General features: G+C 44.9%; 1 protein-coding gene across 3 annotated transcripts in view; it reads left to right on the top strand.

The window, feature by feature from the left end:
* The first annotated feature begins 3,787 nt into the window (after positions 1-3,787).
* The window catches only part of CBFA2T3 (CBFA2/RUNX1 partner transcriptional co-repressor 3), a 111,947-nt gene continuing 92,515 nt past the window's right edge, over positions 3,788-23,219 (top strand). The window contains exons 1-3 of one of the 3 annotated variants that reach the window (XM_073583557.1): positions 3,788-5,415; positions 6,038-6,100; positions 6,292-6,480. The gene's annotated coding sequence lies outside the window, so the exon portion shown is untranslated. The remainder of the gene's footprint in view (positions 5,416-6,037; positions 6,101-6,291; positions 6,481-23,219) is intronic. The other 2 variants (XM_073583524.1, XM_073583544.1) reach the window with 2 other exon arrangements.

Here is a 23,219-nt window from a genome sequence, read left to right as displayed (position 1 = left end):
GGAGTCCCAATGAGCTTTGAACTTTATATTCCACCAGCAGACACAAAAGAGGCCGTAGCACTGAATTAGGATCATGGGGATCTACCTGAGCTCTGAACTTTCAGCACCATAAGAAGACACCACAGAGACTTTAGCACTGAACCAAGATCGTGTGGGTCCCTCTGAGCTTTCAGCTCCACAAGAAGATACCACAGAGACAGTAGCACTGAATCAGGATTGTGGGTTCCCTCTGAACTTTCAACACCATAAGAGACTGTAGCACTGAACCAAGATCGTGGGGTCCCTCAGAGCTTTCAGCTTCACAAGAAGACACTACAGAACTTGTGGCGCTTAACCAGGATCGTGGGAGTCTCAATGTGCTTTGAACTTTCAGCTCCATAAGGCCTCTTTCACACTTCATTTTTTTGCATCAGTTCAAATCCGCCAAAGAGTCAGACAAGCGGATCCATTCTCAACTGATGTGAACGGATGGCACAGGATCCGTTTTCAGACGGATCCTGAAAATGTGGAAATTTAAAGGAACCCCTTGGGGGGGGGAGGAGAGAGAGGGATAGGGAGAGAGAGAGAGAGAGAGAGGTTTTTTTTTTTTGTCCGGCACCCAGAAAGAATTTCGGGTTAAATGAGTGTCTGGAGGATCCGCCAGAGAAAAAAACGTTGCAAACTCCGTTTTGAAATCTTTGAGGATGGTGACGGACAGCAACTTTTGGCGGATCCTCAAAAAAAACGGATGCAACGGACGGCAATCCGTCACAATCCGCCATTAATGGAAGTCAATGGGGAAAAAAAATTGAGGATCCGTTTTTTTCAAAACCTGGCGGATTGTGACTGATTGTAAAAAACTGAAGTGTGAAAGAGGCCTAAGCTGACACCACTGTGGCCATAGCACTGAATCAGGATCATGTGGGTCCCTCTGAGCTTTTGAGCTCCACAAGAAGACACCATAGAAGCTGTAGCGATGAACCAGGATTGTGATGGTCCCTCTGAGTTCTGACCTTTCAGCTCCACAAAAAGACACCACAGAGGCTGCAGCGCTGAACCATGATTGTGGGGGTTTTACTGTGCTCTGAACGTTCGGCTCCACAAGAAGACACCACAGAGGCTGTAGCACTAAATCAGGATCGTGGGGGTCCCCATGAGCTCTGAACTTTCAGCTCATAAGCAAACACCACAGAGGCCATAGCATTGAATCAGGATTGAGGGGGGTCCTTCTAAGATTTCAGCTCCAGAAGAAGACACCACAGAGGCTTTATGTCTGAACCAGGCATGGGGGTCCCTCTGAGTTCTGACCTTTCAGGTCCACAAGAAAACACCACAGAGGCTATAGCTCTGAACCAGGATCGTGGAGGTCCCCAAGTGCTCTGAACTTTCAGATCCATAAACAGACTTCACAGGGGCTGTAGCACTGAATCAGTATTGTGGGGGTACCTCTGAGTGCTGAACGTTAAGCTCTAAGAGCTGACACCACCGAGGAAGCAGTAGGCTACAGAGACACAATTAGAGAAGACAGATACCATCATTTTGTAAGATAGGAATAACCCTTTTTAACCCATGCATTGCAAAGTCAATTATGGAAATTTGCTTCTTTCATGTTAGAAAGGATCAGACTGAAACTTTCATTGTCTACAGACCTTTCTGCAACCTTACATGCAAATATATGTTTTAGGTTGACAGTTGGGTCTGAATTCATGAGGATATGTCATGGTGGACCATGCTCATTCAATAGTGATCCACCATGTCTTTGGGAGGTCTCATCAGAGGTAAAGACTATGGTCTGAAGATTTGGACTTCTGGACATTTATTCCTGCATGGCATGAAAATGATCTACCCTTTTAAGTTGATTTTGTAAGACTTCGGTCACTAGCTTGAGAGCTCTTGCACATGGCCGGACGAGGTATTAAGCAGTGTATCCACAATCTGCAGTACGTTGCCAACCAACTATGGACCGACGCTGTACTCCTGTGTCTCAGAGTTTACAAAGAGCACACAGACGTGTTTGTCAAATAGATTTCTTAAGGGCATGTCACACTTAGAAATATCGCTAGCAATATCGCTATAACTGGTGACGTTATAGCGATATTGCTAGAGATATCGCTGTGTCTGATACTTACCTACGACCGGCTCCCCCGCTGGTTATCACTGATCGCGCGAGAACAGGCTGGACTGTTTCTCGTCATCTGCTTCCTGCGGCGCTTCCTGCTGTGACGACGAGCGACGCGTGGAGCCGGGCGGGAGGACGCAGGATCGCCTGGTGTGACAGGTAAGTAGCGACCCCCGTCCCCAGCGATGTCGCTGGTGAGATCTGCCTGTGTGGCAGCTTACTAGCGACCACTTAGCGATGTACCAGCGATCCTGACAGCGTCATATCGCTGGTCGGGATCGCTGGTACATCGCTAAGTGTGACAGTACCCTTACTCCTATTTTTCAGGGGTGATCTTTCCTACCCCCAACTTTCTCTTAAACCACTTTGCAGAAGCTCAGCCTCTACGTAAGTCTATGGTTCCATATACGGCTATCAGGTCACCCAAGCTGAAACTGAACCCTTCTGCCCAACAGTTTGAGCGGTCGGAGGGGGTCCCATGACTGAGACCTCCACTGATCTACAAGCCTCTTGACAGTTTACAACTTATCAAAAACTTTTAAACTTTTAGTTACACTTTGAGAATGTTCAACAATTTTCAACATGATCCACTGGATTTTGTCCTGTGGAGGTCATCTCCACTGTGCGAATTACTTCCGTGGGAGACTGCAGCAAATGGCCGCACATGACGTACTTATGGATCTGTGAGAGTGACCTCCATGTGTCACCAAACAATGTGCAGTAATGTAAATGAGCCGTAATTATACTTATTTGATGCCTATAGGTCAGACATTTGCATTGCAAACAAAATTTTCAAAATTTATCAGCGTTCCACCATGATAAAAGAACTGGGGAGGGAGATATTTTTATATGGTGGCACCACTTATTTAGGTGATGGAAAGAACAATTCAATGAGGAATATGTCTATGCATGATCTGAACTAAGAACCAAAATGGTGAATACTGTTTTGTGGACCCAGAGAACCAAGAATAGAGCCAACTCTGCAAAACTTAGAAGCCGCTCACTTATTGCACCTCTGTGCTACAAATATCAGTGCCTTGTACAGTCAGTCTGAGCCACTATTTTGCGTGAACATAGATTTTTCCGATCTGATTTATCTGAAATAGTAACCAGTTAGAAGGCATTCGGTGGCCATATTGTCCACTGTGGGATTTCCCTGCCCAGGCCACAGTTGCAGGTGTGAGAATCTGAAAGTGCCTCCTCCCTGCTTCTGTCTCTCCAGCTGCACCCCCAAAATTTGCACGAAAAACCACAAAACCACAAGATACAGGTGCAGCCATATCTGTGTCCTATCCCCTTGCCTTGTGCATGTCGTGCGTTCCTCCATGGTGCTTTATCTTCTCGTCTGGCATCACTCAATGGACACATCTCTTGTTATCTGTAAATTAGGAGCCGGTACCCAATCGCTACCTAGCGAGAACAAATAGCGCAACTAAATAAATCACAGTTGGACATGCAGGAATTAACTCATGAGCGTCCGAGGAGATTTGCAGAAATAGTTCGCAACTTTTGTGGTGCATCTGCTTCGTACTTGGAGAGCTGCCCAAGTTCAGTGTGAAGCCTGTGTGTCTATGCCTGGCTAGGTGTCTCGTTGATTGCAGTCCCCGGACAGGAACCAAGTGTGATAGGAAATTGGTACGTCGTTTTGTGTGTAACACGAGACAGATTACCTGCCTGCGTGGTTCTGTGTATCAAGCGACTGGTCTCTTGTCAGATTTCGCCTCCGTTCCCCATTTGTGCCCATTCTGTGCTTCTTCTAAAAGGAAATCCAATGCTCAGCAGCTGCGGGAAAACAACTTGGCTTTGTCGCTGCCAATTTTGCAGATAGCTGGCAGTGGTACCATAGGTCCGGGGGGCGACGATAGGGAGGAGGATGGGAGATCACAGACGGAAAGATGGACAGATGCCACACAAGCTGGAGCTGAGAAGGTGCCAAGTGTGGCAGCATGGGGCCAGGGAAGCTGGCACCGCATACCCAGGCAGGCGGGAGGTGGTTTGGCACAGGCGCCATTGAGGATGACACAACATACAACGTGAGCGAGACAGACAGAGAAGCAGGAGAGTGAGAGAGAGGGTTAGACAGAAGGAAGAGACAGGACGAGATGGAGCAGGTATCCGTTGGACATACCAGCAGGTAGAAGCCTATATATATGCTGGGATCCTGCTTGGTCTTTTTTTTTTTTTTTGCAGCTGCAACCTGGAATATGGAGTCCCTCGTCTGCAGACCGGCAATGGCGATGGCGCCCGCCGCTTCTTGATTCGGGGCGTCTGTTTTGCTGTGGCCTCTCAAACACCCAGACAGAGGGATATCTTAGGATTTGGGCACTTTTCCCAGACATTCCCCATCTGCCTCTTAGCTTTCCATATCTCGTCCTTTTTTTTCCTTTTGCATCGAAGCGCCGTCACTCGCTGTGGAAGTGGCCGCATATTCCAGACTCCAGGAAGAATTCCTGCCTTTTGGGATTTGCTACCTATGGAAATACCTGAGGACCCTCAAAGCTGGCTTACTCCATGGATGTACAGTGTATCGGATGCAAATTGCAACCAGGATCCATTCGTTTCGTTGCGTCTCTTGTTGGCAGCCATGGCGGACGTGCCACGTTAGCCAGCTTTCTCCTTGCCTCAATCCTGGATTCGGTGCTACTTTTGGCACTCGGAAGAATGAATGCATATATTAGAATTACATTCTTAATTTTTACCCAAAATTTGGAAATTTAGGATGATTTCCATTCCATCCATTTCCAGTCTGTAGAATGAAGCACGAGGGATGTACGGTATTATTTGCTGCCTGTAGGGCGGCAGTGTTGCGTTGCCATGTCTTTACCATCTTGGCATGTTATGCTTTTTCTTTGTCGCTGCGCAATGCAAATCTCTATGTAAGAGGTATGAGAATAAGCCAGTGCCATTATCCATTATAGACCTCGGCTCATTGCCACCTCCAGGAGCCAGAAGATGAAGGTTCTCCTACTCTCTGAGTAACTTCCTAGCAGGGCAACCTATTCCCCTTCCCCTGGCACAGTGCCAACACCCCCTCCCATTATCCGTACTTATTACCAGCTTCTACTGATCTTTGTAGAAAATCTATTTTTTTTCCTCCTGAATTTCCCTACAGGGAAGTTCTTGCTTAACGCCAATCAAGCAATTTAGGTGCAAATGCATAGTAATGTGTGTCTTCAAGAAACGGCGTCATCGCTGCAGGATGAGGAGATGGATCTAACTGCGACCACGTTTTATTGGATTTTTGGAATTAGGATTTTAACCGCTGACAGCCTGGAGCTTGTATAAAATCTGACGGTATTGATTTGTGTGATTTTTAGGTGAGCAAAATAATTATTGGTAAAGTACTGGACAGTATGTGCAGAGATGGTGGATGGGTAGATAGAGAGATAATAGTTAGATAGATTATTAATAGATAATAGATAATAAATCGGTAAATGGATAGATAGGTAGATAATAGATACATAATAGATAAATGATAGATAATAGAAGTATAATAGATAAATAGATAATAATAGACAGATAATACATATATAAATAGATAATAAATTGATAATAGATACATGATAGATACATAGATAATATATACTTAGTAGATAATAGATAGATATTTAGACAGATAATAGATAGATACATAGATAATAGACGATTATAGATAGATAGATAATAGATAGATAGATGATAGATAGGTAATAGATAATAGATAGATAATAAATAGATAATAGATATATATATATAGATAATAGATGGATAGATAGATAGATGAGATAGATAATAGATATAGATGGATAGATAATAGATAGATATGAGATAGATAGATAATAGTTAGATGATAGATAGATGATAGATACGAGATAGATAATAGATTATAGATACATTTTTATGTATATGAAGTAATTGAAAGCCAAAGTCTTGAACTTCTTTTATTTCTATATTGCATAGAAGATGGAGAAAGGTCTGATACCCCACACTGGGGACGCAGGGACCCCCAATAATGGTGACGATGTGAGTATGTGACAGACATGGCGCTCCCTGATTTCCGTCTGGCTATGTAGAAATATCTGTATATATTATGGTGTCTCAGTTAGCGCCTCTCTGCCTGTTTCTTCCCGTCCCCTAGCATTAATGTCTCCTCTCCGCCAGTCTCTTCACACTCTCCCTTCTTTGCTTCCTTTTTTTTTCTTCATACTTTACAGTTTCTGCCTTGCTGCACAGAGCTGGGTTCCCCCTGAGACCCGCCAGATGTTGTGAGCTCCCCGGCACATCTTCCCCCTCTCCTCATCTCATGAAATATTCATAAACCTGCCTGCGTGATGTGCCAGTGGCTACCGGGACCCAAAACCGGGGCACGTGCCTCGCACTACACACCTGCCATAACCAAAACGGTATGTTATAAACAGTGACACCGCAGCCAGGGAGGGGGCCACACCTAGGACTAGACAGACAGGTAACATCTTGGTGGGGAGCGACCTATTAGGATCTGGGGGGGAGGTGTCTAAAGATGGCCGCACAGCTGCCGAATGCGCCGGCTATTTAAAATGCAAAATGCTCACATTCCGCTTGAGAATGTTCTGCGGCTCCGATTAACCCTTTAAATATCAGTCAGGGACTTGGCATTAATTATCAATACGTTCCTGCCGCGTTTTACAGAAGCCGCAGATGAATGTTAACGCAGAAGCTTTTGTGAATAAAACGATTTGGTAACTGGTTCCAAGATTTTCTATAAATAACCTTTCCGGTATATTATATCTATCTGAAACATTTCCAAAACCTGTCAGCGAGAAAACAAGTATTGCTAAAATATACAGCAATCCATTGAAGTGTATCAGGACATATAAAGGATAACGAACAAGGCGAGGCGGTGCAATATAGGAGAGACGTCCAAAACTTGCAATTTGAGCAATCTTGAGCGCAAGAAAACCCGACGATCAGCAGTAATGATTGGGAAAACCCAACAGTAAGTGATTAATTTCCCTGCAGTGCTCCCGCAGGAGAAAAAGAGTATTACACAGTCCCCATTGAAACCACAGCCATCTGAGTCCTCCAGAGAGGGGGAAAGAGACTCTTTGAAAGGGGTTTTGTTGACAATTTTCCATGCTAATATAATGGCTAGTGGGATGTTTGTACCATGCCAGTCATTGTTAGATTTCTGGGCCCAGGCTGCATGAGGATTTGGTCATCCGAGGATCCAATGGGGTTCATGGTCCGTAGCTCTTGCCCAAACACACATATGGCATTTTCTATTCTGCGCTCCTATATCACAGGAGCAATTACACAGGATCTTGTATGTTCGATCCTCCGTGACAGCATTTCTTCCATCAAAGTCAAATAAAATTCAATTTTTCATTTACTGTCAGACCAAAAAAAAAAAAAAAAACATTCAGAGAGACTATAGGTACATATGGTGGATATTGAGAAAATTTCATCTCGCGGTCCATTGATAGGATTACTCCAGCATTCATTCTTCACAGCACATGGGGCTCTGCATTCCTCTCGTGGGTATGACCCCAGCTGCTATCTGACCTAGCGTGAACCTATTTCCCTAGGCACCAATTTCTACAAAAAAAAATCAATACATGCTATATATAGAGTGGGTCAATTAGAGTCCTGTCAGTGCATCCTATTATGCTGCCCCCTTATTAGCAGACCCTGTTTTGTGAATGGTACGAACTTTGATGAAAATAGCTGCAGACTTAGATTTCTTATTTTGTTTTTTATCACTTTCCTTGGCACAGTTATCAATCATTTTTTTTGTAGATTTAGGTCTAATGCTGACAGCCATATTATTACTCTACATTGTATCCCATATACCCATAAAGATGCCCTGCTCTGCCTCCTTTTATCTCCAGTTAATACAAAGACAGAAAATTTGCCACGTGACACATATATCATATCACATGCTGTATGATAGATATTTTTTTCTATAGGAATATTGAATATGTTTGATATATGGTACCTGATGAAGCACCGAAGTGTGGCGAAACAACATTATACTAGTTGAGTTAGGCTGAGCTTACCTATGACACATATCACATGCTGTATTACATAAATTTCTCCTATATAAACATTGAATATCTTTGATATGTAGTACCTGAAGAAGCACCAAAGTGTAGCAAAATGACATTATACTAGTTGGGTTAGGCTGGGTTCATGTATCGCATTTGACTTTACAAGTCTGACCAAGAATATAGAATCTTATCAGTCAGCTAAAGATCATTCAACCAACCTCCATATGACACATATCATATCACATGCTGTATTATAGGATTTTTTCCTATATAAACATTGAATATCTTTGAATATGGTACCTGAAGGAGCACCAAAGTGTGGCGAAACCACATTATACTCTACTAGCTGGGTTCATCTATGAAGTTTTACTTTAAAAGTCTGACCAAGAATATAAAATCTTATTAGCTAAAGAGCATTCAGCTAACATCCCTATGACATTTTTCATATCACATGCACTTTATTAAAGGAATTTTTCCTATATAAACATTGGATATCTTCGATATATTGTACCTGAAGGAGCTCCAAAGTGTGGCGAAACTACATTATACTGGTTGGGTTAGGCTGGGTTTAATTCTGACAATTGACTTTAAAAGTCCGACCAGTAATAAAAAAATCTTAGCGGTCTGTCAGCGTCTACGTATCTACGTTTTATGAGAGAATAGTAATGTCCAGGCTATTCCTACAAATCCGGGAGGAGTAACAGAGGTATATACAGTGCAAAGTTGTACGATAAAATGCTCACCCGCTTTTATAGGGAAATGCAAGACTTTACAGAAACAGACACAGCAGCGTGGATTGGTCATTTTTAAAGGGGTTGTCCGGTGAAGACAAGTTATTAACTATCTATAGGAAGAAATGTCTGAAATATAATAAGGCAGAAATGTTATAGGTCAATGTGTGTCCTTAAAACCAGACGGAGCGAACATGTGTCTGGTGCACTTCTATAAAAGCAGAATATGTGTCTGGTGCACAGCGGACGTGTATCTTCTGCACTGTATGCAAGAGAATGTGTATTTAAGGTACAATGCATTAAGGTATTTAATGTATCAGGGAGGATGTGTGTCCGGGGCACTGTCTACAAGAAGGATGTTTGTCTTGTGCACACTGTTTAATTAGGATGTGTGATGTACTCTGTACAAGAAGGATCTGTATCTAATGCACTGGATTCAAGAAGGAAAATGTCACTTGTGCACTCTATACAAGGAGAAATCACTTGTGCACTCTATACAAGGAGAAGTCACTTGTGCACTCTATACAAGGAGGAGAAGTCACTTCAGCACGCTATACAAGGAGTAGAAGTCATTTGTGCACTCTATACAAGGAGGAAAAGTCACTTGTGCACTCTATACAAGAAGTCACTTGTGCACTCTATACAAGGAGAAGTCGCTTGTGCACTCTATACAAGAAGTCGCTTGTGCACTCTATACAAGGAGAAGTCGCTTGTGCACTCTATACAAGGAGAAGTCGCTTGTGCACTCTATACAAGAAGTCGCTTGTGCACTCTATACAAGGAGAAGTCGCTTGTGCACTCTATACAAGGAGAAGTCGCTTGTGCACTCTATACAAGGAGAAGTCACTTGTGCACTCTATACAAGGAGAAGTCACTTGTGCACTCTATACAAGGAGAAGTCACTTGTGCACTCTATACAAGGAGAAGTCACTTGTGCACTCTATACAAGGAGAAGTCACTTGTGCACTCTATACAAGGAGAAGTCACTTGTGCACTCTATACAAGGAGAAGTCACTTGTGCACTCTATACAAGGAGAAGTCACTTGTGCACTCTATACAAGGAGAAGTCACTTGTGCACCCTAAACAAGGATGTTATACTTTTACGGTATCGAGAAAACCCGAGAGTGGACCCTCTGGGTCGTGATTCCAGAGCAACAGTGCGCGAGCGGACCAGGTGAGATCACCCCCTATGCAGGGAGTGTCAGCAGCAGGCCCAAGGGAGATAGAACCACAACAGCTGGAGCCGAAGGGGCGACTCAGGGCAATACAGGGGATATACATGGAGGTACAGAGAGAACGGGGAACTCCGGAAAGTGAAGTGTGTAACACAGGAATGGGAGTTGTGGAGAAAAAGTCGGATCTGATGAACCGGGAGTTAGCGAGAGCTTGATACTGCAAGAGAGTGAGAGCAGAACAGAATGAGGTTGGTACGTAGGAGACCGATCCTGGAGTAAGAAAAACAGCAGTGGTTACACCAAAAGGCACAGAAGACACAAGACCAAAAATAGGGGAAAGCAGGAGACACAGGAGACAAACGGATTAGCCAGAGAGCTAAGGGCCTGAAGACAAAGGAAGGCGCCAGGTGCAGAGACGCTGGCGCTAGCCAAACAGATAATCAGGCGCCTTACCAGTTCAGAGGCCTTGCAGAAATACCCGGTGGGTGCTGCCATGAAAGGGCGGAGCCACCGGGGCAAGACCTCACAGCGACACCCGAGGCAGAAGGAGTGCGGCAGTACATGCGCGGACAGACGAGAAGACAGCGGAGAGGCGGCGCAGGACACAATCTGCGATGCACTGAGGGCCGGGGGAGCGCAGATGAGTACCCGAAGGCGTGACAGAGGAAAAGTCACTTATTCATTCTATACAAGGAGGAAAAGTTACTTGTGAACTCTATACAAGGAGGAAATGTCACTTGTTTATTCTTTACAAGGAAGAAATGTTTCTTGTGTGGTCTATACTAGGAAGAAATGTCACTTGTACTCTCTATACTAGGAGGAAATGTCACTTGTGCACTCTACACTAGGAGGAAATGTCACTTGTGCTCTCTATACAAGGAGGAAATGTCACTTGTGTTCTCTATACAAGGAGGAAATATCACTTTTGCACTCTACACTAGGAGGAAATGTCACTTGTGGACTCTATGCTAAGAGGAAATGTCACTTGTGGACTCTATGCTAAGAGGAAATGTCACTTGTGCTCTCTATACTAAGAGGAAATGTCACTTGTGGACTCTATGCTAAGAGGAAATGTCACTTGTGTTCTCTATACAAGGAGGAAATATCACTTTTGCACTCTACACTAGGAGGAAATGTCACTTGTGGACTCTATGCTAAGAGGAAATGTCACTTGTGGACTCTATGCTAAGAGGAAATGTCACTTGTGCTCTCTATACTAAGAGGAAATGTCACTTGTGGACTCTATGCTAAGAGGAAATGTCACTTGTGGACTCTATGCTAAGAGGAAATGTCACTTGTGGACTCTATGCTAAGAGGAAATGTCACTTGTGTTCTCTATACAAGGAGGAAATATCACTTTTGCACTCTACACTAGGAGGAAATGTCACTTGTGGACTCTATGCTAAGAGGAAATGTCACTTGTGGACTCTATGCTAAGAGGAAATGTCACTTGTGCTCTCTATACTAAGAGGAAATGTCACTTGTGGACTCTATGCTAAGAGGAAATGTCACTTGTGTTCTCTATACAAGGAGGAAATATCACTTTTGCACTCTACACTAGGAGGAAATGTCACTTGTGGACTCTATGCTTAGAGGAAATGTCACTTGTGCTCTCTATACTAAGAGGAAATGTCACTTGTGGACTCTATGCTAAGAGGAAATGTCACTTGTGGACTCTATGCTAAGAGGAAATGTCACTTGTGGACTCTATGCTAAGAGGAAATGTCACTTGTGGACTCTATGCTAAGAGGAAATGTCACTTGTGGACTCTATGCTAAGAGGAAATGTCACTTGTGCTCTCTATACTGAGGAAATGTCACTTGTGCACTCTACTCTAGGAGAAAATGTCACTTGTGCAGCTTACACTAGGAGGGGATGTTACTAATAAACTATACAAAGAGGAAATGTCAGGTGTTCAGTGTATACAATGAGGAAGCAACAGTTTATGCACTGTGTACAGGGAAGTTATGTGCTTTGTGCACTCTGTTCAAGAATGCAATGTCACTTTAGCACTCTATATTAGGAGAAAATGTAATTTGTGCACTGTATACACATAAAAAGCGTAACTATACTAACTGTGCTCTATAGTAGGAATAGGTTTGTCTTGTGCACACTACAGAAAGACATGTCCCTTGTGCACCATATACCAGGAGGAAATGTTACTTGTGCGCTTTCTCTATGAGAAAATGTCACCTGTGCGCTCTATACCAGGAGGAAAGGTCACTTGTGCGCTCTATACCAGGAGGAAATGTCACTTGAGCACTCTATATTAGGAGACAATATCTCCTCTATACCAGGAGGAAAGGTCACTTGTTCACTCTATACTAGGAATAAATGTCACTCGTTCACTGTATACTAGCAAGAAATGTCACTTGAGCACACTGTACTAGGAGGAAATGTCACTTGAGCACACTGTACTAGGAGGAAATGTCACTTGAGCACTCTATACAAGCAGGAAATATCATTCGTTCACTCTGTACAAGAAAGAAATGTCACTTGAGCATTCTGCACTAACAGGAAATATCACTTAAGCACTCTATACAAGGAGGGATTGTCAATTGTACATACTATACTAGGAGGAAATCTAACTTGAGAATTCTATACTAGGAAGAAATGTCACTTGTGCACTCTATGCTAAGAAGAAATGTCATTTGTGCAGTTTATACTAGGAGGGTATGTTGCTAATAAACTTTATACAAGGAAGAAGTGTACTAGAAGGAAATGTCACTTATGTGCTCTTGAGTACTATACTAGGAAAAATGTCACTTGTGTACTGTATACTAAGAGGAAATGTCACTTGAACAGTATACTAGGAGGAAATGTCACTTGATCACTCTATACAAGGAGGAAATGTCACTTGATCACTCTATACAAGGAGGAAATATTCGTTCACTCTACACAAGAAAGAAATGTAACTTGAGCACTCTATACTAGGAAGAAATGTCACTTGAGCACTCTATACTAGGAAGAAATGTAACTTGAGCACTCTATACTAGGAAGAAATGTAACTTGAGCACTTTATACTAGAATGAAATGTCACTTGAGCACTCTATACTAGGATGAAATGTCACTTGAGCACTTTATACTAGGATGAAATGTCACTTGAGCACTCTATACTAGGAAGAAATGTAATGTGAGCACTCTATACTAGGATGAAATGTCACTTGAGCACTTTATACTAGGATGAAATGTCACTTGAGCACTCTATACTAGGAAGAAATGTCACTTGAGCATTCTGTTCTAGGAGGAAATATCATTCATTCACTCTATACAAGAAAGAAATGTCACTTGAACACTCTGCACTAACCGGAAATATCACTTGAGCACTGTACAAGGAGGGATAGTCAATTGTACGCACTATATTAGGAGGAAATCTAACTTGAGCATTCTATACTAGGAAGAAATGTCACTTGAGCACACTTTATTAAAAGGAAATGTACCGTAAGTGGAGAACACTATACAAGAGAAATTGTCAATTGTGTGCACTGTACTATGAGGGAATGTCACTTAAGCACTTTATATCAAGAAAGGTCACTTGAACACTCTATACAAGGAGGAATTGTCAATTTTTTGCACTATACTAGGAGGAAATGTCACTTGAGCATACTATGCTAGGAACAAATGACACTTGTGCTCTTTATACTAGGAGGAAATGTCACTTGAGCACTCTACACAAAAAGGAAATGTCACTTGTGCACTGAATACAAAGACGTGTCACTTGTGCGCTATATCCACAAGGAGGATGTGCTTTTGTGCACATTTTACCAGAAATTTCAGTCTGGCACTCTTGATGTCCTGATCACCATTTTTGTCCTGCATATGATGCACAAGTAGCTTGAGTTTCTTATCTCTTGTTCTCTGCGTAGAAGAATCCCATCTGTCTTCCGCACTCATGGACACAATATATTCTATGAGGCTGATCATTTTTATGTTAAAAAAAAAAAAAAGTAGAGTACACGGATTCAAGTTTAAGTAAATCGGTCTGTGCAGAAAACGGACAGCACTTCGCCGGCTGTTGATATACAGTAAGTCATATGCGCTGATGTAAATTTGGAGCGTGGGAGGCTCTGAGCCCTTCGCTCCTATGAAGAGGGGCCTGTTGGTTTCATGGTGTTGCACCGTCAGGTCTCTGTACATAGGAGCAGGGCGCTGTGTACAGGAGCGGGGCGCTGTGTATAGTAGCAGGGTGCTGTGTATAGTAGCAGGGTGCTGTGTATAGGAGCAGAGCGCTGTGTACAGGAGAGGGGTGCTGTGTACAGGAGCAGGGCGCTGTGTATAGGAGCAGGGCGCTGTGTACAGGAGCAGGGCACTGTGTACAGGAGCAGGGCGCTGTGTACAGGAGCAGGGCGCTGTGTATAGTAGCAGGGTGCTGTGTATAGTAGCAGGGCGCTGTGTATAGTAGCAGGGCGCTGTGTACAGGAGCAGGGCGCTGTATATAGGAGCAGGGCGCTGTGTACAGGAGTGCTGTGTATATGAGCAGGGCGCTGTGTATAGGAACAGGGCGCTGTATATTACTCAGGGCGCTGTGTATAGAAGTAGGGCGCTGTGTATAGAAGCAGGGCGCTGTGTACAGCAGGGTGCTGTGTATAGGAGCGGGCGCTGTGTACAGGAGCGGGGCGCTGTGTATAGTAGCAGGGCGCTGTGTATAGTAGCAGGGCGCTGTGTATAGTAGCAGGGCGCTGTGTATAGGAGCAGGGCGCTGTGTACAGGAGCGGGGCGCTGTGTTTAGGAGCAGAGCGCTGTGTACAGGAGAGGGGTGCTGTGTACAGGAGCAGGGCGCTGTGTATAGGAGCAGGGTGCTGTGTACAGGAGCGGGGCGCTGTGTATAGGAGCGGGGAGCTGTGTACAGGAGCGGGGCGCTGTGTATAGTAGCGGGGCGCTGTGTATAGTAGCAGGGCGCTGTGTATAGTAGCAGAGCGCTGTGTATAGGAGCAGGGCGCTGTGTACAGGAGCGGGGCACTGGGTATAGTAGCAGGGTGCTGTGTATAGGAGCAGAGCGCTGTGTACAGGAGAGGGGTGCTGTGTACAGGAGCAGGGCGCTGTGTACAGGAGCGGGGCGCTGTGTACAGGAGCGGGGTGCTGTGTACAGTAGCAGGGCACTGTGTATAGTAGCAGGGCGCTGTGTATAGTAGCAGGGCGCTGTGTACAGGAGCAGGGCGCTGTATATAGTAGCAGGGCGCTGTGTATAGGAGCAGGGCGCTGTGTACAGGAGCGGGGCGCTGTGCATAGTAGCAGGGTGCTGTGTATAGTAGCAGGGTGCTGTGTATAGGATCAGAGCGCTGTGTACAGGAGAGGGGTGCTGTGTACAGGAGCAGGGCGCTGTGTACAGGAGCAGGGCGCTGTGTATAGTAGCAGGGTGCTGTGTATAGTAGCAGGGCGCTGTGTATAGTAGCAGGGCGCTGTGTACAGGAGCAGGGCGCTGTATATAGGAGCAGGGCGCTGTGTATATGAGCAGGGCGCTGTGTATAGGAACAGGGCGCTGTATATTACTCAGGGCGCTGTGTATAGAAGTAGGGCGCTGTGTATAGAAGCAGGGCGCTGTGTACAGCAGGGTGCTGTGTATAGGAGCAGGCGCTGTGTACTGGAGCGGGGCGCTGTGTATAGTAGCAGGGCGCTGTGTATAGTAGCAGGGCGCTGTGTATAGGAGCAGGGCGCTGTGTACAGGAGCGGGGCGCTGTGTATAGGAGCAGAGCGCTGTGTACAGGAGAGGGGTGCTGTGTACAGGAGCAGGGCGCTGTGTATAGGAGCAGGGTGCTGTGTACAGGAGCGGGGCGCTGTGTATAGGAGCGGGGCGCTGTGTATAGGAGCGGGGCGCTGTGTACAGGAGCGGGGCGCTGTGTATAGTAGCAGGGCGCTGTGTATAGTAGCAGGGCGCTGTGTATAGTAGCAGAGCGCTGTGCATAGGAGCAGGGCGCTGTGTACAGGAGCGGGGCACTGTGTATAGTAGCAGGGTGCTGTGTATAGGAGCAGAGCGCTGTGTACAGGAGAGGGGTGCTGTGTACAGGAGCAGGGCGCTGTGTACAGGAGCGGGGCGCTGTGTACAGGAGCGGGGCGCTGTGTACAGGAGCAGGGTGCTGTGTACAGTAGCAGGGCACTGTGTATAGTAGCAGGGCGCTGTGTATAGTAGCAGGGCGCTGTGTACAGGAGCAGGGCGCTGTATATAGTAGCAGGGCGCTGTGTATAGGAGCAGGGCGCTGTGTACAGGAGCGGGGCGCTGTGCATAGTAGAAGGGTGCTGTGTATAGTAGCAGGGTGCTGTGTATAGGAGCAGAGCGCTGTGTACAGGAGAGGGGTGCTGTGTACAGGAGCAGGGCGCTGTGTATAGGAGCAGGGCGCTGTGTACAGGAGCAGGGCGCTGTGTACAGGAGCGGGGCGCTGTGTATAGTAGCAGGGTGCTGTGTATAGTAGCAGGGCGCTGTGTATAGTAGCAGGGCGCTGTGTACAGGAGCAGGGCGCTGTATATAGGAGCAGGGTGCTGTGTACAGGAGTGCTGTGTATATGAGCAGGGCGCTGTGTATAGGAACAGGGCGCTGTATATTACTCAGTCTCATAGTTGGGATTTTGCTCTGTAAGCGTCTGTCTCTGCTGTCTATTCATTGCGCTATTTATTAGGGGCTGTTAAGCTGCTTAACGTCTTTTCATCCCTATTGATTACTCTGTTACTGTGCAGTCCCTGACAGATCTCACCCAGCAACTCATACATCACACACTGACAGATATTACCTGTTCAACAGGAGCTCCCAGGGGCATTTACTCCGAGCTTGGTGCAGGGAGCGTGCCGCAGCCCGGATGAGATGGGAATAAAAGAAGCACTTACAGACAGACATCTCTTAACACCGTTACTTTATTGATTAATCAAATATAAAGCTGTATCCCATAGAAAACTGAGGACAGTGACACGCCGCTTCAATGGCGCCTGTTTCTGCTAGAATAGATTATTTTTTATTTATTATTAGTGATAAACGAACGTTACCGGATACGGTGTTATCCGAGCATGCTCGGGCGCTAACCGAGTTTCGTGCTGCGATTTCTATATACTTTCAAAATCAAGTTTTATTCTGCATTTTTTAAAATGTTTCAAGACAGATCTGATGGGGGGTTGATTTCCCCGGATTAGTCCTGGCTTCTGTGCACCATTTACATAATTTGAAACGTCACCGTCAGTCCCTTGCAAATTTAACGCATATGCAACGTTCTTCCACCATGAAAAGCTGGGTGTATGCTCCTCTACTACTATCAGAGCGCTGCGCATGTCGAGGGAGGTAGAAAGTCTCGTGCATGCGCAAGATTTGTAAGGAGGAGATAGCGACGTTGCTCTTGAAATTATGTAAGTCGTGTACAGAGGGGCATGCTTATAATATGGGACTAGTCCAGCCAATCAATTCTGGCTGGACTAGTCCTGAGACGTTTGCATAGAAAACTTGATTTGAAAATTGTGTAGAAATTGCAAAGCCGAAAGCAGGGGGTTGCCAGAATGTAGAAATAGCATGAAACAGAAAGATGGTGTCAGTTTAAGGGACTAAGGCAGATTACCGTTTCTCTTTCACAGCAATTAGGGTACGTGTCCACGTGCCGGAATCCCTGCCCTTTGGACGCAGCGGATACCCCGATCCGCCCAAAGCGCCGCCCCCTGTTGTACGTGCGGTGATACTGCATGTGTTCATTGAACACATGCGGAATCATCGCATCCTAGTCATAGACTGTGTTATTTATCTTGCAGAGACTGAGCATCTCTGAAAGATAAATAGACATGCTGCGGTCTATAAAGACGTGCTGCATGTCCAATTACGCAGTTCTGCTGCCTGCGTGTTTGCACGCATAGTGGAGATGGAATTTCATAAAATTCTCTCCACTATGCTGTAGCATCTGGATGCTGTGGATTGGACGCTGCGGCTGTACGCAGCATCCAATCCACAGCAAATACTGAAGGAAAACGCCCCGTGGATACATACCCATAGAGATATGTTTTAATGCAGCCTCCTGGACCATAAGACAGAAAAAATCTAGAGATCTTCATTTACTTCTATGGGGAGATTGTTGTGGGCATGCTTTGTGATCTGTGCAGAGGTCATTGTGCAGGGTGGAGGAGGAGATGAGCTTTAATATCCCCCATTGTGAGTGGTGCATTAAATACCTACATCCTTATTTTTTTTTATTGCTTCAGCGCCATCCACATTGTATACTAGTCACTAGTACCCTATTTCTATGGACAATATAGTGGTCGTGGTCTACTTGATTTTTGTCTTGATGCTTTCAGTTACTTCATTTTCTTTCTATGATGGCAATACTTATCTTTCCCATGTTACAAGGCGCTGTCCGGGCATCTAATATTGATGACCCATCCTTGGAATAGGTCATCAGTATTAGATTGGTGGGGGTCTGACATCGATCACCTATTTTCAGCTGAACATCACAGCTTCAGTAATTGTGTAGCAGGCCGCTGCAGAGAACTGCAGATCATTTCAATTCTCATGAATCGGCAGCTGAAAATGGCTGATCGGTGGAGGTCCCTGGTGTCAGACCCAAAGTGACCTGTATGGTACTGTGGGTACTGTATGGTAATATTGTGTGACACTGCATGGAAGTAATATTTAAGCATAATATGGCAGTATTGTTTGGGCAGGGATTGGAGGTGTTCTGTGGGAATCGCATGGAAGTATTAAGTGGCATTGTATGGCAGTATACAGATTACAAAAACTGTAAAAAAAAATTATAAAAGTGAACTTTATGTACCCTGAAATAGGAACTTATAGCCCTTTTTTCTATAAGACCGGCCCTGGATATTGGGGAGCAGTAATAGGATTATTGCCTGAGCCATATCATATCTTACAAAAGTTCCATCCTATAGCAGCAACTAACATCACCCCACTATGACTTCAAAGATCCTTATTATATACGATAAATTATTATATTTTTATATAAAAAAGGGCGTAAAGCGGGGCGCCCCATGCACAATTTCTTTTTAATTGAGTCTATAAATTTCGCAGCCGGACACCATCTGGGTCCCAGGACCTTAGAAACATACAAACAGTATGAGGCTAAAAGCTCTCATCTTGCTTCATATTGATTTACCCGAGACTCAATCCCACCCAGCAGCTACAAAGACAAGAGGGATGTCCAGATTTCGGGCTGTGACACTAATTTATAGTGGTACCATTAGGGATGAAGCAAATCTCCATAGGGCTATAGTATATAAGACTGTAGATCAGATCTGTATTTTACATTTCATTTTTTTTTTTTCCAAAACTGGATCCCACTCTAGTTTTTCTAAGGTATTAACCTTAAAGTTATTTTCCCAGTTTTGGAAAAAACATGTACCCCATCTGGGTTTTACTCATACTATCCAGGTCCAGTGCCGAGTCTCCGCTGCTGCTCCCCGACGTCTTATTGTCTGCAGTGCTGAAATCACGTCCACAGCGCTGCAGTCAATCGATGAGTCTAGTGGATCGTGCAGAGATGTTGAGCTCAGTGATTGGCTGCAACGCTGCAGACAATAACAGTTACAGGGAAAAAGGGCCACCAATACTGGAAAAACGTCACTTGGTCTGACACATTCTGTTTCCTGTTGCACTCTTCCATTTATAATCAGATTTTTTAGTAAACCCCAAGTTTATGGTGTGTGAACAGGTCTGTCCACTTTATGGTGTGTGGACAGGTCTGTGCCCGCATATGGTTGTGTTGACAGATCTTGCCACTTATGGTGTGTGGACTGGTCTGTCTACTTTTGCTGTGTGGACAGGTCTGGCCACTTATAGTGTGACTAGTCACCAGTACCCTATGTCTATGGACAATGTAGTGGTCGTGGACAGGTCTGGCCACTTATGGTGTGCGGCCAGGTCTGGCCACTTACGGTGTGCGGACAGGTCTGGCCAGGTACGGACTGGGGCTGAAATTCAGTCCTGGCATTTGAAATCACACAGGTCCATATTGTCCCCGTCCCCATGAACCAGATGGGATATATTACTAATATTATCCTGGATGGAGGAAAGGAAGATTTTTCTATAAGACCAATATTACTTTGAGCTCCATCACAACTCTTAACAGTATTCGTGTCATGAAAACACCGATTCTGTTAACAACGTAGGTGGCCCACGACCAGACAGGCCCTTGTGGCATTTGCCAGAATTGCCAGATGGCAATGGTGTGTTGACAGGTCTGACCGTTTATGGTGTGCGAACAGGTTTGGCCGCTTATGGTGTGCAGACAGGTTTGGCAAATTATGGTGTGTGGACATGTCTGGCCGCTTATGGTGTGCAGACAGGTTTGGCCGCTTATGGTGTGCAGACAGGTTTGGCCGCTTATGGTGTGCGGACAGGTTTGGCAGCATATGGTGTGCAGACAGGTTTGGCAAATTATGGTGTGTGGAAAGGTCTGACCGCTTATGGTGTGCGGACAGGTTTGGCCGCTCATGGTGTGCGGACAGGTTTGGCAAATTATGGTGTGTGGACAGGTCTGGCCGCTTATGGTGTGTGGAAAGGTCTGACGACTTGATGTGATGCAGATTTTCTTTCGGCCAAGGTATTAGAAAAAATATTTCTTTCTTCCAGATACAGCACCTCCCTTGACTGTTGCTAGTATTGCAACTCAGCCCCATTCAATTGGTATTGTTTTTTGTGTTCCCCTCCCTGCTCACAATATACCTACAGCTTCTTCTTCTGCCACCATCTACTTCTTCCGCCGTTCTTTCGTCCCAAGTCAAACTTCATGAAATGAGAGATGTGCACCAAACAGATCTACAGGACTTACTTAATGCCATCATGTCTGTGTAGACCTAAGTCTAAAACTAAGAAATGGACCTAGCATTTTGTTGAAGGTTGCACATGAGGTTGGGTCCTATCCAAAGCCAAAGAAGAGTGCACCATGTTCCTTGCCGTGCCCCCATGAGATCCATCACATGATATGGAGATTCAGTCTATATAACTTTGGACTTGCAGTTCTATTACGCCGGGGTACGACATGGAGTCGTTATCCGTGTACACGCAGTAAACAAAGCACATCTTGACTAGTAGAATAGCTCATCAATCACCTCTGTTCTTCATCTAAATTCCTTATTCTTATTTTTTTGTTACCTGCACTCTTGTGCTATACTAACCCCCAACCCAACCCAATGCTCCGCATCCCCACCCCAGCCGGTACTGTCTTTCAGCGCTTCCCTTCCCCCAGAATCATTTCCAGCATTCCTCTTAATACCACATTAACGAAGGCTGCTCATTTGAATACATAATCAGCTTCAGCATTCTGCCTGGCTAATTTCGAGGTGGGGAAGAAAAAGCAGGGGCTTGTTTAATGGGGGTGGGGGGGACCAGAAGGGTGGAGGAATTTGCATATTAATTTTCTAGAAAGAAAGAAAATGTTTGCAGCATTCTTCCGTGGATCTACAATGGGTTTAACACCTCCTTTCCCAAAACGCTATCTTATCTTTTAACGCTTTGACTTCCGCGAGTCCCAACTCTTCGTTGGCACAGCGAAGTCTTGACGCCGGCTCAGGCCACCGAGGGGTTAAGGGTATCACTTGAGAATTTAATCACACAAATTACAGAGCATCTGCTAACCTCTTTTATGCGAGCGTACGCCTGCAGAGCATTGCAGCCGCGGCATCACTCCATTGGGGAGTCTGCCTTGTGCAGCGCATCACGTCTCAAGCTAAAGATCTGCAGAGCCTTGTTTAACCAGCTCAAAGGTCCCAAAGTAGGCATGGATACAGGAGATACTCCATGGGGTTCCTGAGAATTGGCTTACATGGGGACTGACATGCATCTATAGAGCATCAATGAGTGCAGAGACTTATGAAACCTTAGTAGCCTAATATACAAACTGACTACGAAGAAGATGTGGAATTCCCTGGGTCCGTCTCCAAATTTGCACAACTAGAAAACTCTCCGGGTTTCTTCTATCCCGTAGAATCAATAGTATTTACTTTCCCAAAGAGCGGCTCATACGTAGCTATTATGGCTGCATTCAGAATGGAAATGCAAAATCAGAATGATGATGAACGTGTTAATGACCAAGATGGTTGGAACCATGGAGTCCAACTCCGAATGATGAACGTGGTAATGGCCAAAATGGTTGGATCCATGGAGTACAACTCCTAATGATGAACGTGATAATGATCAAGATAGTTGGATCCATGGAGTCCAACTCCGAATGATGAACGTGGTAATGGCCAAAATGGTTGGATCCATGAAGTCCAACTCCAAATGATGAACGTGGTAATGGCCAAAATGGTTGGATCCATGGAGTCCAACTCCTAATGATGAACATAATAATGACCAAGATGGTTGGACCAATGGAGTCCAACTCCGAATGATGAACATGATAATGACCAAGATGGTTGGACCAATGGAGTCCAACTCCGAATGATGAATGTGGTAATGGCCAAGATGGTTGGTTGAAGTCCAACTTCTAATCAATCTTCTAATCAATCACTATTAATTCTTCCATTGGTGACATCCCAATCCTTATGGAGAATATCCAGATTTGATTTTGCATATCAAGAGGACAACGACAAGATCACGATCATGAGTCTGAATAAGCACTCATGCTTACCGTCATATGTGACTGCTAGACCTATTTTTTGAGCCCGCTGAATCGCTGAAGACACTCAGCACCCAAGCATGCTCAGATAGCACCCTAGCTCATCACTATTAATATGGTGTTTATCCAAGTGACCACTGCCTTAGTCAGGCGGTTTTTTGCACTTCTTTCTCATGCTGGCACTGCCAATATATCTGCCTTCTATTCGGTATTTACCCTACAGTGCATCCATCGATTGCACCCGCTCAATGGCTACCAATACTCCTTTTTCACGTGGTCATTTATATATATATACCCAGAAACATTGCCACACAAAAAAATCACTAAAACGAGACCTCATTCAGCCCTAATTAATCTTTAATCTGCAAATTAAGAGACAGTTATTGATACCAAAAAAGTAGAAAAATAAAAAAAAATTCAAAATGTAGCGGATTGTTAAGCAGTAGATTGCGAAGCGCACCAAGGCCAGTTTCCGCTGCATTGTAACTGATCATTAAAATGGATTGCTCATTGCCTAAGTATTGATAGGGGCTGCACGGTTTTTAGGTTACAGTGGTTTTCCATTGTATTATTCAAGTTATCACCGGGAATCCATCCTTGTAAAAGAAAAAAAAAAATTACATATTTACCACCACCACCTCTCTGCTCCAGTGCTGCTCCACCGAACTCCAGCCAA

The sequence above is a fragment of the Dendrobates tinctorius genome, unplaced genomic scaffold, assembly GCF_039654945.1.
Source record: "Dendrobates tinctorius isolate UK_male_01 unplaced genomic scaffold, ASM3965494v1 ptg000009l, whole genome shotgun sequence".
Lineage (NCBI taxonomy): Eukaryota > Metazoa > Chordata > Amphibia > Anura > Dendrobatidae > Dendrobates > Dendrobates tinctorius.
Note: the sequence above shows the minus strand (reverse complement) of the source record. Positions and strands in the feature narration are given on the sequence as shown.